The sequence below is a fragment of the Mauremys reevesii genome, linkage group 2, assembly GCF_016161935.1.
Source record: "Mauremys reevesii isolate NIE-2019 linkage group 2, ASM1616193v1, whole genome shotgun sequence".
Lineage (NCBI taxonomy): Eukaryota > Metazoa > Chordata > Testudines > Geoemydidae > Mauremys > Mauremys reevesii.
The window spans coordinates 135702896-135720706 of record NC_052624.1 but is presented as its reverse complement, the minus strand read 5'-3'; the positions used below and the strand labels follow the sequence as shown (position 1 = coordinate 135720706).

Below are 17811 nucleotides of genomic sequence, written 5' to 3'. Positions count from 1 at the left end.
ACTCACAATCAATTTGCTTAGCTTGGGATTTGGCTAGACGTGAAGCAACACCACCACATAGGTCGTCCCAAACAGGTATGCAAAGATCACGTCAAGAATAGAGTTGCAGGTAACTTCTAGGTAGTAACATGTGGTGTGTTCCTATAGACAAAAAAGAAATTATCTAATTCCTGCTGATGACTCAAAATAGACTTGTTTGTACAAATACTTTTCATGTCTTAAGAACTAAGTGCTCCACTCAGAGGTGAAAGTAAGCTGGTAAGAGCCAGTGCGCTGTACTGAGGCAGATCGGCTTCCCCTGGCAGCAATTTAAAGGGCTTGGGGCTCCCAGCAGTGGCTGGAGCCCCAGGCCCTTTAAACTGCTGCCAGAGCCCTGCTGCCGGAGCCCTGGGGAAGAGGTGGAGGGGCTCGGGCAGCCATTTAAAGGGCCCAGGGCACCTGCTGCAGCTACTGCTCCGGGCCTTTTAAATCGTCCCCAGAGTCCTGGGATAGCAGTGGTGGGGCTCAGGTGGTGATTTAAAGGGCCAGGGGCTCGTCTGCCACTACCATCCCAGCCCTTAAAATAGCTTCTGGAGCACCGCCGCTGCTACCCCAGGGCTCTGGCAGCAGGGCTGCAGGAACGATTTAAAGAGCCTGGGATGGTAGCGGCAGCCAGAGTCCCGGGCTCTTTAAATCATTGCCTAAGCCCCCAGCTGCTGCTGCTACCCCGGGGCTCTGGCAGCATGGCTTAGGTGGTGATTTAAAGGGCTCAGGGCTCCCACTGCTGCTACCCTCCAGGGCCCTTTAAAATTGCCACCTGAGCCCCGCTGCTGGAGCCCTGGGGTAGCAGCTGTGCGGCTCTGGCAGTAATTTAAAGTGCCAGGAGCTCCCGGCTGCCGCTACTGAAGCCAAGCCCCAGGCCCTTTAAAGCTCTGCCAGAGGCCGGGGCCCTCTCCGATGGTGATTTAAAGGTCCCAGGGGTGATTTAAAGGTCCCACAGCCCCAGTCCCATTTAAATCCTGGATTTAAAGTGCCCAGGGATTTAAAGGCCCCACCTCTTCTGGTTGAGGCCCAACCCATCTTAAGGACTCTGGAGTATCGATAAGTCCTTTAAGTTACTTTCACCCCTGGTTCCACTAGTCATTTTCTAGCAGGATGGCATGGAGCAGAGCATGTGTGTTGAATTCCATTTGAAACTAGGAACTCTGGAATTCTTCAAAAACAGTATTGAGGTCCATTGTCACTCACCAACCGTAATGGTTTAACCAATTTGGTTTACAAGGTACAAAGAGGTCCAATGGTCTTGGTAGCTGTAGACGAACTCATCATTCTGGAAACTTCTGGCTATTTTGAATGGGCATTGACTGAGACTAAGAAGAAAAACAACCTTCTAAAATGTCTGGCAAAGTCCACATGAGTGTGTCTCCAATGAGTCTGAGGTCATGACCAAGAGTGTAGACTAATTGGGCCAGGATCATGTTGAATTTGATGACACATGGTACAGCACTTCACCTTCCTCTCAATGTCTGTTGATCCCTGGTCACTAGACATGACTCAGGGCTATGACCTTCATCCGTATTATGCCAAAATTACCTTTAAGATCTTCTAAAACCTGAGATTGAAGTAATTTCGAAGTGATCACTAGCATTCCCCATAAGATGCAATGGTGATTCACAGAATTAACATTGATTTGACACAAAATGTGTAAATTGGGGATTCTTATGATCCAACACTGTACTTCATAATACTATTCCTTTCACAAGAGAAAGCACATCATCCTTAGCAGTCTTTTTGTTTATGTTTATGCAAGTGATGAGTAACCTATCCATCAAATGAGATAAAACCACTTAGTCTAAAGATGCTTTGGGTTGATGGGAGCTTGGGCATGGTAGGCAAGCTATGCTGAGTCCATTTACAAAATTGACTAGTATAGGAATGAACTGAAAAGTAGCAATATCCATCTTTGCATACGAGCTGCAACTAATGACAGAATTCCATGTTTTGGTCCAAAAATTGAAAGGAATGAGCAATGATCAGTCAGCAAGATAAAATACCTATCATACAGATAAGTATGGAACTTCCGCATTCCAATAATAATGCGGAGAACTTCTCATTCTATTTGTGTATAGTTTTTCTCAGGAGTGTTCATGATGCGAAGACAATTAGTTTCTCTATGCCATTAGGAAGATTATGGGAGAGAACTGCACCCATTCCATAACATGAAGCATCACAAGTGCATTGGTACTTTGATGTAATCTCTGATGTACTCTTTAGTCCATTTCCATTTTTTCCCCTTTTCTTGTAACAAGTCATTTAAAGAGTGCCTAATTCTGTTGCCAGATTAGGCAGAAATTAAGCAGTCCTAAGAATTAAAGTAACTATGACAGTCTCTGGCAGGGGCTCTGGAAGAACTGCCTTCTCTTTCCTCTGGTGATTTCCTTAAGCCCGTGGCTTCAATTACATGCCCAAGGTATTCAGCTGAAGGTCTGAAAAACTCTTATTTGTCTTGATGTACTTTCAGTCCATTGTCTTCCAAACACTGCAAGACAACATCCAAATTTTGAGGAAGATTCTCTTGATCCTTATCTGTAAGAAAGATGTCAGCCAAATCAGACTGACTGGAGTTCAGTCCTTTCAGAATCTCATCCATAACTTTCTGGAACAGGGCAGATGCTGATATGACACCAAAAGGCAACCTGTTTTAACAAAAGGAGCCTTTTTGCATGTTTTGTGAGATGCCAGCTCAGTCTCCATTTGTAGGTATGTACCGAGCAACTACAATTTATTGAAACACTGTCTTCCAGTAAGAGTAGCTAACTAACAAACAAACAAACAAACAATCTTCAATACAAAGTAGTGGATACTGGTCTGCAAGTAAAACTGGATTCAGTGTCACCTTGTCATCTCCATAAATTTGGACAGGAGCCATTCTTTTTTATCACCAATATGATGGGGGTAGCCCACTCACTGTGTGAAACCAACTATAAGACTCCAATGTTCACTAAATGGTCCAAATCAGCTTCCACCATAGGCATCAGAGCATAAGGCACAACTCTTGGCTTGCAATATTTTGGTTTGCTGTCAGACGTAACAGTGAAATTCACTGCTCCAGTGTCCAAGTTCTTTTTTCAAAAACTTTGGAGGGTCTGTCCAGGATTTCTTGAAAGTTTTCAAAGTGTTCTGATACCATGGGCAGTGCTAGGTCTTGGCCAGTATCACTAGAGTTAGTCTGTTTCCACATTATGTATTCCTGACTTCTGTCCTTTTGTTAGGTTCAGTCTTCATAGGTGTCTTCTTCAATTGATGGTTACTCTGTGTTGCTGATTGTTGACCTGTGTGACAGGTTACCATGACATGCCCTTTCTTCTGGCACTTCCTGCAAATAACCTGGTGTACCTAGCAGTCCTTCTTAATGTGCAGTTTGTGAGCAATGGACAAATGGAAATTCCTTACATTTCCATTGTTCACTGTCTCACTGATCCAGGTGGTGAAATTCTTGGCTGATATTAAAAAATATAGAGAAATCCTTTTCTGCAGTCTCCATGACACTGCTACTTCAACAGCCTTCTTGAATGTAAGTGCTGATAGAGTCAGTAACTTTTCCAGATCTAGTCACTGTGCATCCTTTTTCCAAACTGGCATTATCCTGTCAACTTCCTTAGAGCAGTACCAAATTGTGTTACTGACTCACCACTTCCCCGATGGAACTGATATTGTTCTGCTGTCATTGATGGGTCAGGACAGGGCCGGTGCAAGGCTATTTTGCACCCTAGGCAAAACTTCCACCTTGCGTTCTCCCCCCCTCCCCGCCCCCTGGAGTATCACTTATTATAAACTCTCGAAAATGAATACAGTGGAGTCACATCTTATGTGGGGGTTAGGTTCTAAGGTCAGCACGTAAGAGGAAAATCGCGTATAGTGAAAATTACCATAAAGTACAGTACACACAGTATACACTAGAACAGGGGTCCTCAACCTACAGCACGCATGCCAAAGGTGGCACGTGAGCCAATTTTTTTTAATGGCAATCTGTGGATCCTGACCGCCCCTGAGCCTGCTGCCAGCCTGGGGTTCCGTTCACTCAGCCAGCAGCGGGCTGAGCGGGGCTGGCAGCCGGGACCCCAGACCGGCAGGAGCTGGTGGACAGAACCCCAGACCAGCAGCGGGCTCAGTGGGGCCAGCGGCTGGGACCCCAGACCAGCAGCAGGCTGAGCTGCTCAGCCCATTGCCGGTCTGGGGTTCTGTCTGCCAGCTTCTGCTAGCTGGGGTCCTGGCCGCCAGCCCTGCTCAGCCCGCTGCTGGGACCCCGGCTGGCAGGAGCCGGAGATCCTCTCTTTCTAGGTGAATTTTTTCCCCTTTAAAAAAAATTTCATCTTAGTCAGGCAATGGGAGCACTGTGCACTCCTGGGATAGAAGGTCAGCATTGACAATGTTATATTTAGACCCAGCAGAGAAGCAGATAGAAACACAGCTGTCTGCTGTGGAGATTATCATTCTGGCAGCAAATCTAAAGCCAACATGAAAGTGAGGCTTTGCATTGGGGAGGAGGGAAGTGCTCAAACATTTAAAGGGACAGGACATCACAAGTGTAGACAAGGCTTTACCATAGTCATTTATGCCTGTGAGAGGTGGTGTGAAATGCTACCACCTCAGAATGGTAGCTTTTACACTCATTTCACACAGATGTAAAGGATTCCACAAGGTACAAGACAGGGAGAATCAGGCCTGTGAACTTTGGAATACCAAAGCTGCATTTAAATATGAATTTACAAGGTGTTTGTAGCAGTAAAAAAAAAAGTACAGAATCATAACATTTGTTTACTGTGTTAGAATGAAATGGCTGCCCCACAACATGATGCATGCCACCTGTGTTTGCAGCCCACTGTGTCTTTAGGCCATATCCATCCTGGTTGTAACACCATTCACTTCAGTGAATAAATTTGGCATTTCATGCATGCACCAGAATGTTTTGAACTTTTCTTGTATCACCTGCTTTTTCAGTGCTGCCACAACTTTCATGCTAAGCTAGTCCATATTTTTGCAACCCAGGACTGAAAAGAGGAGGCACAGATACAGCCTGAGGTGTCCTCCACCAGCATGCCACAATCCAAGATAGATCCAAGAGTAAAACAGTAGGGCAGCTAGCATGCATTATTGTAGGATGCCAGCCAAAACTGTGCCAACTGTGCCTTTAAGACAGTTCAGTGGTAATCACCTTCCCCTGTGAGTGATTGAGAATGATTCATCACCTCAAAAAAAAAAAGATGTTATATCCAGTAGTGATAGCCATTTGATATTTTCAGAGTCCTGTAGAAGCAGAGAATTTAGAGTCATGTAGGTCCATACTCATAGGTCCAGATCCTGGATAGCCTTATGTAGGTGACCCCACTGAAGGCATGCAAGTAAAAGTTTGTAGGATTCAGCCCATACACGCCAGCCCTTTTCAGAGAAGAACTGGAATACATTCAGAGGCTGCACTTAGCAGTTATATGGTGAAGCCTATTTCTCAACTGTTTTCTTAATTATGTATTAATTTTATCCTTTTACAAAATATGCAAGTCTGGCATTTTCCTGATCTTCAGGCTTAGCAAAATTTGATTTTTTTAAATATAATTTTGACTGATATCAATGTTTCTTTTAAAGCATTTTTTCCTATTTATATCAATGTAAGTTTTCACACTTATGCAAAATTATGGTGTGATGCTATGCCCCACATTCTTCATAGAGATATTGTTATGGTATTAATATGGCATAACTAAGATATGTTTTATGCAAGATGGATCACACGAGGTATCATGGGAAAGGTTATGATGTACTGACTATGATTATCCTATTTGTATGCATGTATCATTGCTGTATCTGAAGTTAGGAATATTGACTATATAACGATTACAAAAGTGTTTGCACCTGGGGAATGCCCCCCAGACAAAATGCAACCAGTCTGGCTGGTTAGTAAATAAACCATTAGGGATAACAATAGGTCTTTGAAGACGCTAATTTCTGACCTTCCTGAGATGCTGCTTTGACTCTGCAGGGTCATGTGATCATGTCACCTGGTACTGGACACTATCCTGAACTGCTAGTACTTTTCCTGCCATATGTAAATCCTATTTAAGGCTGGGAAGTGAGTTAAACAGGGTTCGTTCTTCACTGACTCCCCACCCAGGATGACTGCTGGAGACATCTAAGGAAAAGGGAAATATCGATATAATAGACGCAAATCAGGAACGTGAAATAAGTAAGCTATAGTGTATATCTCCGTAACTTACGCCCCACTCGTCTCGGGATCGATGTCTCCATGTCGAGCCGACCATGCCACCGACCGTTCGGGCGGTGGAGGTGGAGTTACGATAGAGATCGGCGATATCAGATCATATATCGGAGCTAGATGACGCGCGATATATATCCCCTGAAAATCGATCGCTACCTGCTGATACGGCGGGTAGTGTAGACATAGCTTAAGAAACAAAGACAAAAGCATTGGTAGAGAGAGGGGGAAAGAGTAGCTGGGAATGGTTTCTAGTCCATGAAGGATATACCTGGATTTTTAAGCTGCAAGCAAGAGCTGAATGTCCACAAAAATTCTGCAACCTGCTTAAAGCAACATTTAGGATGAGAAATTACTACTTGTAGCCAGTTTCTTCAATGTATTGAGCTTAGTTTGCGTGTTATCTTGCCTTATAATATTATAATAATTAAAAACCTAGTTTATAAACTTATTTTTTTTTTTTTTTTTTATTTTTAATAAAACCAGTTAATGTCATTCATGGGACAAATGCATCTTGCATCTTTTCTCCACACAGAATAATTAAATGGAACTTTATGCTCCACAATTAACACAGCTAGCATGTGTGCCTGTTCTCATTCATTTAGTAGTCAGTCACACACATATGCTACAGGTACCACAGAGACCAAATAAATAGAGTCTGGAACAAATATCAAATTTGTATTTTAATCACTTTCATCATAGGACCAATTCATGTAATAAATGAATTGAACTGAGCAAATAAGAATTCTATATAAAAGGCATTAATAAAACCAGAGATGACCCGTATCTGCAGATGGGGAGTGGGCGGGGCAAAGTGAGGACAGCAGCTTCAGCAGATGTTACTGAGCATGCTCAATCCATGTGAGCATGATCAGTACAAGCCAAGAAGCAACTCGGGGGGGGGGGGGATGGCATGACCCCACATGTCCCTCCCCACTCATCACTTCTTTAATATTAATTTGTTTTATTCAGCGCCGAAGACCCATTTCCCCACTACTTATAGATGAAAAGTCAAATTCATCCCTCTTGTAATTCTACTGAAGTCCATGCAGTTACAGTAGGACGAATGTGTTTTTATATTCACACTTTTATGGGTCTCCAGAGGTGCTGTGGAGCACAGCAGAGCAGATTCCTTTAGCTTCAGAGCCAGATGCCAATATCCATTTCAATCTGGCATCCATGGCTCCTGACTGACCCCCCTAATAAAGGAACAGGCACCCAAAAATCTCAAATATCAGCAGGAAAAGGTTTGTCTACTGGGAGCTCTAGAAGTAGCCAAAAAACAAGGAGAATAGAGACTCGCCGGTCCCTAAAGAAGATGGCTGCTGTGAGGACAACTGTATGTGTTTATAACTGCTGGAGAAAGTTGTTGCAGACACAGTAGATATCAAGGTCACAGTATAACTGACTTATCTCAATTAGCTCCACTCTGCAAGCACCAACAGGACAGGTGAATTAAGCAGAAAGAAAAATATCAATGGAAGATCAGGTATAAGGGCTCTCTGCTCAGGTGCAGACTTATCTTCTCTTAAATCTAAAGTGGCAGACCTCAATGCAAGGTTTTGCTGTAACAATCTGAGAATTATAGGAATACAGTAGGAGCAGAGAAAACCAATTCCCTAGAAACTTGTTCCCCAGCTCCTTCCAGAAGTGTGTAGCCAGCCTGATGATTTGAAATTCCTGGCTCCTAAATCAGCCTCACATGACAAATTTCTCAGGATTTAGCATAAAAAAATAACAGCTAGCTCATAGAAAAAACTGTTTTTGGTGGATGCCACAAAATAAGAATGATTTTTCAAGATTTTGCAAAAAGTGTAGTTGAACAGAGATCAGCCCTCTGAAGAGTAAGGCTCAAATATTTTAAGAAATTTCCAGGGTTGGTGAGGAAGTGCATCTGTTCCAAAACCCACAAATTTTCAAAAATATTGTAGTACCACAAATTACTGCAACCCAGTGTAGAAAACTTGATGTGCCTATACCAAGGGTGAGTTAAATGAGGCAATTAAGAATATTAAAGTAGGGAAAAGCCCCCAGGACAGATGGCTTCCCTACTGAATTCTATAACCACTTCTGTGATGCTTGCAAACCAGGTCAGATCAGGGCCAGGACCAAGGCCAATTCACTTGTGTTAGTTTTCATGAAGTTTAAACATCTGAATACACATGTATACATTAGCAATTGCTTTCACCTACACTCATGGGTCATTATTTGGTTCTTGCTGATCTATTCCCATTATAAAAAAAAAACAGGAGTACTTGTGGCACCTTAAAGACTAACAAATTTATTTAAGCATGAGCTTTCGTGAGCTACAGCTCACTTCTTCGGATGCATCCGAAGAAGTGAGCTGTAGCTCACGAAAGCTCATGCTTAAATAAATTTGTTAGTCTTTAAGGTGCCACAAGTACTCCTGTTTTTTTTTGTGGATACAGACTAACAGGGCTGCTACTCTGAAACCTATTCCCATTATATATAGCTGTGAACATTTACATTTGTGTATACCCTCTAAGTAAATTACCCATCAAAGAAATCTAGTGAAATGCTAATGAAGGACTTAAGGACTTTAACAGAAAATGCTAATTTCAAAGCAAGTGGTCATTTTGTGTGATGATCAAGGTTCAGGAAGCCCTCCTGTCAACACTTTGTCAGTTTAACTGCATCACTCAGGGGTATGGATTTTCCACATCCCTGAGCAATGTAGTTATACTGAGTTTGTAGTGTAGACCTGGGCTGAGTTACTCCTAAAGAGCACCCTTTCCCCTACACTGAGGGAAGCTCTAAGATTAGTTATTCATCAACCAGTGACAGATGCCACACTATGTTCCAATTACAGGCCAATTTCACTTATTAATAGCAATGTCAAAATATTGGCAAAAGTTCTGGTGAAGAGACTGGAAGTTTTGGGCTCTATCATAAACACAAATCAAGCCTGATGTGTCTGAGGCTGTTGTGGCCCTGATAACCTTCAACAAGTTATTATTATAGCACTGAAATATGATGTCCCCAAGCCACAAGTCATATTAGCTTTAGTTACAGAAAAAGCTTTTGATAGTGTAAGCAAGAGCGCCTACTGTCTCCATTACTTTTGATTTGGCTCTTGAGCCCCTGGAAATATCTATATAGACTCACCCAGATATCTGAGGCATACAACTTGGTTCCATTGAGTATAAGGGAAGGGGACACCCTTTTGTATATATCCAAACCAGAAAGCACTATTCCAGACCTTTGGAGCAATATCTGCTTACAAAATAAATTGGGATAAATCACAACTATTAGAAGTCTCCCAGTTGTCATGGAATGGGGATTTTTCTCAATGGAATTTCCATAGGCAAACTGATGCATTTAAGGTATAAAAGTAACAAGAAACATTAACCAACTAGTGAAGATTAATTATTGGAGAAAGTACAGGATCTAAATTTGTGACAAACAGGAGGCATCCTCTTTCCCAGAACCTGAAAGGAATCATTAATGCAATAAAAAAACTGAATGTTCTGCCCAGGCGCCTCCATATTCTAAGTTTAACATTAGTAGAGCCTCTCTGTATGACCCTGGTCAACACCTATAACTATTACTTACTTGGTGGTGGTGGGGGGAGCAGCCCTACCAGATTACTGTTATGCTTTTATCTTGTCACATATGTCAAATTGGTTCCGGCATGCTAACACCCCTTACCCATGTGGCTGAAAATGGAACAGGTATTAATGCATCCAATTCCCCCAGCAGGTCTGCTTGGTTCCTCTTTTGTCCGATGGAGAAAAATAAGGTGCCTACAGCAGTGGCTGTGCAAAGGGTCAGGGCTATTCTTAGCTAGCTAAGTGGTACTAATTTCATCCTCACCATCATGCAAAAAGCATCTCTCTGGGATACATCAGACTTGGAAATTGGAGGAGGAGAGTTATAATTTCAAAGAACTGGCTGAAAAAGGTCATCATATGGATTTCCCAATTAGTCAAGGATGAGGGCTTTGGCTCTTTCTAACACTCCTCAGTGGAGCGGCAGCACTAAAAGCTAAAACACTTGCTAACATATCAATTTGGGCCCGTAATGGGGTGTGCTCTGTCCCTGTCCTCAGCTGTCCCAGGAACCATTCAGACTCTGTCCAGTGTGAGGCAACATCATCTGATTTAATTACATCCCCATCTTACATGCAGTGCTTCTCTACCTTTAGCCCTTTCCTGCAGGGCCAGAGAGGAACCCTTCCTTGAGATTTCTGCACGGACTGGGGCTCAACTAGTCCTGGTTACTCCCTCTCCCTCCACCCTTCAATACTTCCTTCCTATGTCTTCTTATACCCATCCGCTGCTGGACTAATTGGCTCATCCAGGCTCCCAGCCTGATCAGCCAATTAGCTTGCACATTCCCAACCAACCTTCTCCAGGGGAGCTGACTATAGAGGTCTGATCCAAAACCCACTGAAATTAGTTGAGTCTTTCCTTTGACTTAATGGACTTTAATTCAGGCTCTAAACCCACAGTTTTAAGTGACTGCTAATTTTGTGTGCACAACTTGGGACACCTTAAATGGAGGAGAGCTTCATAGCTGCAGAGCAGCGGGAATTCTGGCAGCAGTCCAGACTAGACTGCCAGAACTTCTCTGGGGACATTGAGAGCTGTGCTACTCTCATAGTGAGCACTGGGAAGCATGAAGCATTGCTTCAGTTCTGCAGGCTCAGTAGAGAGGCTGTTACATTGTCCTCATCCTATTCTCTTTTGGGAGGAGAGTGCAGCTCCTAATCATGCTGCTTTGTTCTCAGGGACTGCAAGGATTTGAGTTGTAGCTCCCCTGTGCAGTGATACAGGTTGTGTTTTCTTACAATTGTGTAGAGACAACGGGCCAGCCATATCCAACCCTGAAGCTCTAGCAATTTGGCGGTATGACTTTTATAAATCACTAAATTACCAGAACCATCTAGTCCCCCTTGAGATGATTTAATTGAGATCCAGTACAACTCAAAATTTACCTAGATACTGTGGGCCTACTTCTTAAACCAGTGACTATAGTCAGTGCAGTTGCTACAGCATAAAACTGGCGTGAGCGAGAAGAAACTCAAGCCCTGTATGTCAGCCCAGCTAATTATTTCCTGTTTTATGCAAAAAAATATCAAGAGAGAGGCATAAACAAAATTACAGAAAAATTCCGAGCAGTCTTCAGGAAGCATTTTTGTATTATATTTTAAATATGAACACACACATTTGGAAGTGGCCACCAGGCCAGGTTACTGCGGCCACTGGAGTAATTTAGGAAACAATTAGATGGTATCTCAGCTGGAAACCGAGAAAGGAATACGCCTTGATGGGCTGAATTGCCTCTCATATTTCGCTCTTTATTTCACTTAGAACCACATGCTGGAGTGGAATCAGTATGTAAAATAAAAGCAATATTGCTTTAGACACTTACTTGCCCAGATATTATTTCCATCAGTACATTTTCTAAAACAAAACAAATAGTGCTGAAAGGAAGACATGGATAGCAAAGCCTTAAAAATCAGAAATCCTAGAGTAAAGCCATCAATCAACATTGCATGACTATAAAATAAGGAAAACTGATCAGTAGGAACCAGTGATATGGTGTAGAACATGTTTTTTTAAACATGTACTACTGAGCTGTAGACAACTCTCCATATTTACTATAAATTGGTCTGAACATGTTATCCACGTGCCATCTGCTCCTCTTATTCCTGTATAAGGTATTATTTTACATATCCTTATTTTTTTTAAAAAAAGTCATGCTTTGTAACCCTGGACACAAGGCACTTTTATCCTAATACTCTTTCCTTCTACTCTCTGTTGAGCTGCTACTTTGACTCATTGTTTCTACCATGTAATGGCTTGATAGCAATCTATTGATGTAAAGCCTTAATGTAGGTTTTCCAATGGTATTAGACTGGTTGTTGATTACATTGGGCCAGATTCTGATGTACTACTCAGTGTGAGTAGGTGTCTTACTCTGTCAATAGTCCCAACTGAAGTCAATAGGACCACTCACATGATTTCATATCTTGACTTTCTGGCCTTGGAGTTTGTGAAATGTGAATACTTACAGAATAAGGGACTACTCAGTAAAACAGTGGAAGGACTGGAACACTATAATTTTAGTAAAGATTACCTAGATTATAACAATGGGCATCCAGGAATTTTAGATGGGAATTCACTTGTGTTTTAACTAAAACTCCAACAAAATTAAGAATTTCCTTTAAAAGAGGTCCAGTCTGTGAAAACTGCATATAGGTATAATCTCAAGACCATTGAAGTCAACTGATTGATTTAATTGCCTTTAATGGACTTTGGATCAGGCTCTAACATAGTGATTACTGCTGTGAGTGACTACTTCATTGCGATTAGTCAGAGGCTAAAGACCTGTACTAGGGTCTGATTCTATGCCTATCCCATCAATTTAAGTGGGTTACTCACCATAAGTGATAATCAGCAGTACATTTACTATTAACTGTTGGCAGAAACAGCCCCTAAAACATCATGCTAAACTCCCCAAACTCAGAAACTTTTACACTAAGCCCTGGTCTACATTACGTGGTTAGGTTGAATTTAGCCGCATTAGGTCGATTTTATAAGAAATGCATCTACATAACCAACCCCGTGCCGTCAACCTAAAGAGCTCTTAAAATTGACTGCTGTACTCCTCCAGGCAAGGGGAGTAGCATTTCTATGATCAGCTGCATGGCATTCTGGGAGGGGACCTTACCACTACCCCACCACTGTCCGTGGACACCTGCAAGTGGGGAGTCTCACACAACAGTGAGAAGGATTTTGTGGAGGAGGAGAATGTGCAGTAGGCAAGCAGAGAATCCGTTCTCTCTGGTAGCCAGGACCTTTTCATCAAGGCAGATTCCTGGACCTGAAGCCAGAGAAGTCACCTCTGCTGAGTGCACATTTGTAACTATAGACAATTGTAACAATTGCTTTTAAACCCTGTAGTAATGTCTGATTTGCCCTGAAGACTTGGGATGCATTCACGGCCAGTACAGCTACTGGAAGTCTATTAATGTGTCTGGGGATGGAGCGGGAATCCTCCAGGGATATCTCCATTAAGCTTTCCTGGAGGTACTTTGAAAGCCTTTGCAGAAGGTTTCTAGGGAGGGCTGCCTTATTTCATCCTCCATGGTAGGACACTTTACCACATCAAGCCAGTAGTAAGTAGCCTGGAATCATTGTAGCACAAAGCATGGCAGAGAATGGTCCTGGGTTTTGGTCACATTCAAGCAACATTCTGTCTATATCTATCTGTGTTAGCCTCAGGAGAGTGATATCATTCATGGTCACCTGGTTGAAATAGGGGAATTTTTGTAAGGGAACAGTAAAAGGACCCCATTCATGCTGGGCTGTTTGCACTTGGCTAAAAGGAATCATCCCTGAATAGCCACATGGTGGGGTGGGGGGGAGGAGCATGCTGCACATCCATTTGAAAACCGCAGCCCCTCCTTTTAAATGGCAAACCCAACCAGCAATGTTTGCTATGGGAAAGGAGGGTGCTGCAGTTTGAAACCATTCCCACATGTTATGAAGGCGGAAGAAGCCAACCACACTTACCCTTTCGTTTACCATGGCTGCCTGGAAACCAAATTCTGTTGCCCAGCATGTGTGATATGTCACCATACCGGAAGGTGTTCAATATAAAAGATAAAATGCGACCTTGTACCTAAAGCACATGTGCTGTCTGCTGTGAATTGCTTGATTCACTGTGAGTCTGCCTTTTGTTCTCAGAAATGTATATTCTTAAATTCTACTCTCCCTTGTTATCCCCCTGCAGGTGCAAATGTTTCTACGCTCCCCCTTATCATCTCTGTCCAAGAGGTTATCGCAGATTAGAAGGCGAAAAAAAAAATGTACTCGCACTGACATGTTTTCTGAGTTCATGCAGTCCTCCCGCACTGATCAGGCATTCAGTTGTGCACTGAGGCATACAGTGACAGAGGCCAGGAAAGCATACAGTGAGCATGATGAGCAGAGGCAGGAAGCGATGCAGAGGCTAATGGGGGGAGCAAACGGACATGCTCAGGTGTCTGGTGGAGCTGCAGAAAAGGCAACAAGAGCACAGACCACTGCTGCATCCACTGTATAACCGCCTGCCCTCCTCCCCAAGTTCCATATCCTCCTCACCCAGACGCTCAGTAATGTGGTGGGGGGGAGAGGCTCTGGGCACCCAGCCACTGCACTTCAGATGACAGCCTTCTGTTGTTTGGACCATCATTCAAACAGTTTTGATTTGTAGTGTGGCTACAATAAGCAATGTGGCTTTGTCCTTCTCTCCTCCCTCACCCCACCCGGGCTACCTTATCAGTTCTCTCACTCTCTCTCTCTCTTTTTTTTTTTTTAACATTAATAAAGAAAGAATGTATGGTTTCAAAACAATAGTGACTTTATTTCCTTTGCCAGCTGTGATCAAAGTGGGGGAGGGTGGTTGGCTTTCAGGGAATTAAAATCAACAAAGGTGGTGGGTTTGCATCAAGTTAAAAACACACACAACTGTCACACCGTAGCCTGGCCAGTCATGAAACTGGTTTTTAAAGCCTCTCTGATGCGCAGCGTGCCTAGCTGTGCTCTTCTAACCATTCTGGTGTGGGGCTGCTCAAAATCAGCCACCAGGCGATTTGCTTCAACCTCCCACCCTGCCATAAATGTCTCCCCCTTACTCTCACAGATATTATGGAGCACACAGCAAGCAGCAATAACAATGGGAATATTGGTTGCGCTGCGGTCTAACCTAGTCAGCAAACAGCGCCAGCAAGCTTTTAAACGTCCAAAGGCACATTCTACCACCCTTCTGCACTTGCTCAGCCTATAGTTGAATTGCTCCTTACTACTGTCCAGGGTCCCTGTGTATGGCTTCATGAACCATGGGAGCAAGAGGTAGGCTGGGTCTCCAAGGATAACTATTGGCATTTTAACATCCCCAACAGTAATTCTCTGGTCTGGGAAGTAAGTCCTTTCTTGCAGCTGTTCAAACAGCCCAGAGTTCCTAAAGATGTGAGCATCATGCACTTTTCCAGGCCATCCCACGTTGATGTTGATGAAACGTCCCTTGTGATCCACCAGTGCTTGCAGCACTATTGTGAAGTACCCCTTGTGGTTTACATACTGGTTGGCAAGGTGCTCCAGTGCCAAGATAGGGATATGCATTCTGTCTATTGCCCCACCACAGTTAGGGAAACCCATTGCAGCAAAGTCCATCCACTATGACCTGCATGTTTCCCAGAGTCAATACCCTTGCTAGCAGAAGGTTAGTGATTACCTTGGCTACTTGGATCACAGCAGCCCCCACAGTAGATTTGCCCACTCCAAACTGATTTTCGACTGACTGGTAGCAGTCAGATGTTGCAAGCTTCCACAGGGCTATCGCCACTCTCTTCTCAACTGTCAGGGCAGCTCTCATCTTGGTATTCCTGCACTTCAGGTGTGTGTGTGTGGGGGGGGGGGGGGAAGGAAAGCAACTCACAAAGTTCCAGGAAAGTGACCTTATGCATGCGAAAGTTTTGCAGCCACTGGGAATCATCCCATACCTGCAACACTATGCAGTCCCACCAGTCTGTGCTTGTTTGCTGGGCCCAGAATTGGTGTTTCACTGCATCAGCCTGCCCCACTGCTGCCATGATGTCCCAATTGCCACATCCCGTGCTTTCAGGAACACCTGTGTCCATATCCTCCTCACAATCGTCCTTGTGCTGGCGGCTCCTAGCCAAGTTCTGCACATACTGCAGGATAATGCGCAAGGTGTTTACTATGCTCACAACAGCAGTGGTGAGCTGAGCAGGCTCCATGCTTGCTGTGCTAGGGTGTCTGCATGGGTAACCCAGAAAAAAAGGCGCAAAATGATTGTGAAAGCAATGGCAGACAGAGGGAGGGAGGGGGGACTGACGACATGTACCCAAAACCACCCGCAACAATCAGGCATTGGGAACTTAACCGAGAATTCCAATGGGCAGTGGAGACTGTGGGGACTGTGGGATAGCTACCCACAGTGCACCACTCTGTGAGTCGATGCTAGCCATGGTATTGAGGACGCACTCTGCCGACTTAATGCGCTTAGTGGGGACACACACAATCAACTGTATAAAGTCGATTTCTAAAGATTGACTTCTATAAAATGGACCTAATTTCATAGTGTAGACATACCCTAAGGTGCTAGTCTTGCAATCAGTTCTGTAAGTAATGATGCACGATTGAACTCAAAAGGGGAGTACTCTTACACATGTGCTTTTGCAGGATCAAAACCTGTAACTACTTCTGAGAAGAATCAAGTAATAAAGACAAGCATAACTTCATGGGCATTTGAGGGCCATACTTTTTTCCTCTCCCATTTCCTTTACAATCATTTCAATTTGGCAGCTTTAATCATTCATATTCATCATGTCTCACCCTCCATGATTTACACAGTAATGCCCCTGTTAAGTGGTTGTCATAGCACATTTGCTAGTAGGATAGTGAATTTTAAGTCACAAGCAATGAATTGTGGGAATACTGAATTAACTGGGCAAAAGAAAACAGGCTGGGTAGAAGATGACAGGTTTTTTTATTCCACTGAGGTTCATATATTGCTCTCCCCCCCCGGATATCTCAGCACCTAGATGCACACTGCTATTTGGCTATTATCTCTGATGTGAAAGGAAATGCAGACACTATATAACAGTTTAGCAGGTTTGAGTAAAATGTATTTTTGGACATTTTCCCAAGCATGGCAGGGATCATTCAATGTCTGAACATAACTCTTAAGAACTCCTGTAAAGGAAGACTCAGGACTAGAGTCACAAAAGGACTTAGGCACCTAACTGCTATATTTTCTTATGTTTCTGCCACTGAGCACATGCAGACCAGACCATGCATCCAGACACTCAGGCCTGGTCTACACTAATCGTTTAAACCGGTTTTAGGAGCGTAAAACCGATTTAACGCCACACCTGTCCACACTGAGAGGCCCTTTATATCAAGATAAAGGGCTCTTTAAATCGATTTCTGTACTCCTCCCTAATGAGAGGAGTAGCGCTAGTATCGGAATTACCATATCGGATTAGGGTTAGTGTGGCCGCAGATCGACGGTATTGGCCTCCGGGTGGTATCCCACAGTGCATCACTGACTGCTCTGGACAGCAATCTGAACTCGGATGCAGTGGCCAGGTAGACAGGAAAAGCCCCGCGAACTTTTGAATATTTCCTGTTTGCCCAGCATGGAGCTCCGATCAGCACGTGTGGCGATGCAGTTAAAAATCAAAATAAAGAAAGAGCTCCAGCATGGACCATGCGAATGTGATTGCTGTAAGCGCAGGCAAATCTGTTCTATCAGCGCTCCGTTACAGAAGACGAAATTCAAAATCATTTAAAAAAAATCTCCAGACAGACGCCATAGCAGGGACTCAGCGCACTGCTGCGTGACAAGCGTAACGGAAAGCCAAAGAATCAAATGGACGCTCATGGAGGGGGGACTGGAGCGGGGACTGGAGGACTCAAGCAATCCCACAGTGCCTGCAGTCTCCGAAAAGCATTTGCATTCCTGGCTGAGCTCCAAATGCTTCTAGGGTCAAACACAGTGTCCGTGGTGGTTCAGGGCATAGCGCGGCA

At 43.7% G+C, this 17811-nt stretch overlaps 1 long non-coding RNA gene across 2 annotated transcripts in view; it reads right to left on the bottom strand.

Annotated features, from left to right (window-relative positions):
* Positions 1 to 6: 6 nt before the first annotated feature.
* LOC120396651 overlaps positions 7 to 17811 on the bottom strand; it is a 47792-nt gene continuing 29987 nt past the window's right edge. For both annotated transcript variants that reach the window (XR_005593279.1, XR_005593278.1), the window contains one exon: positions 7 to 141. This is a non-coding gene — a long non-coding RNA (uncharacterized LOC120396651). The remainder of the gene's footprint in view (positions 142 to 17811) is intronic.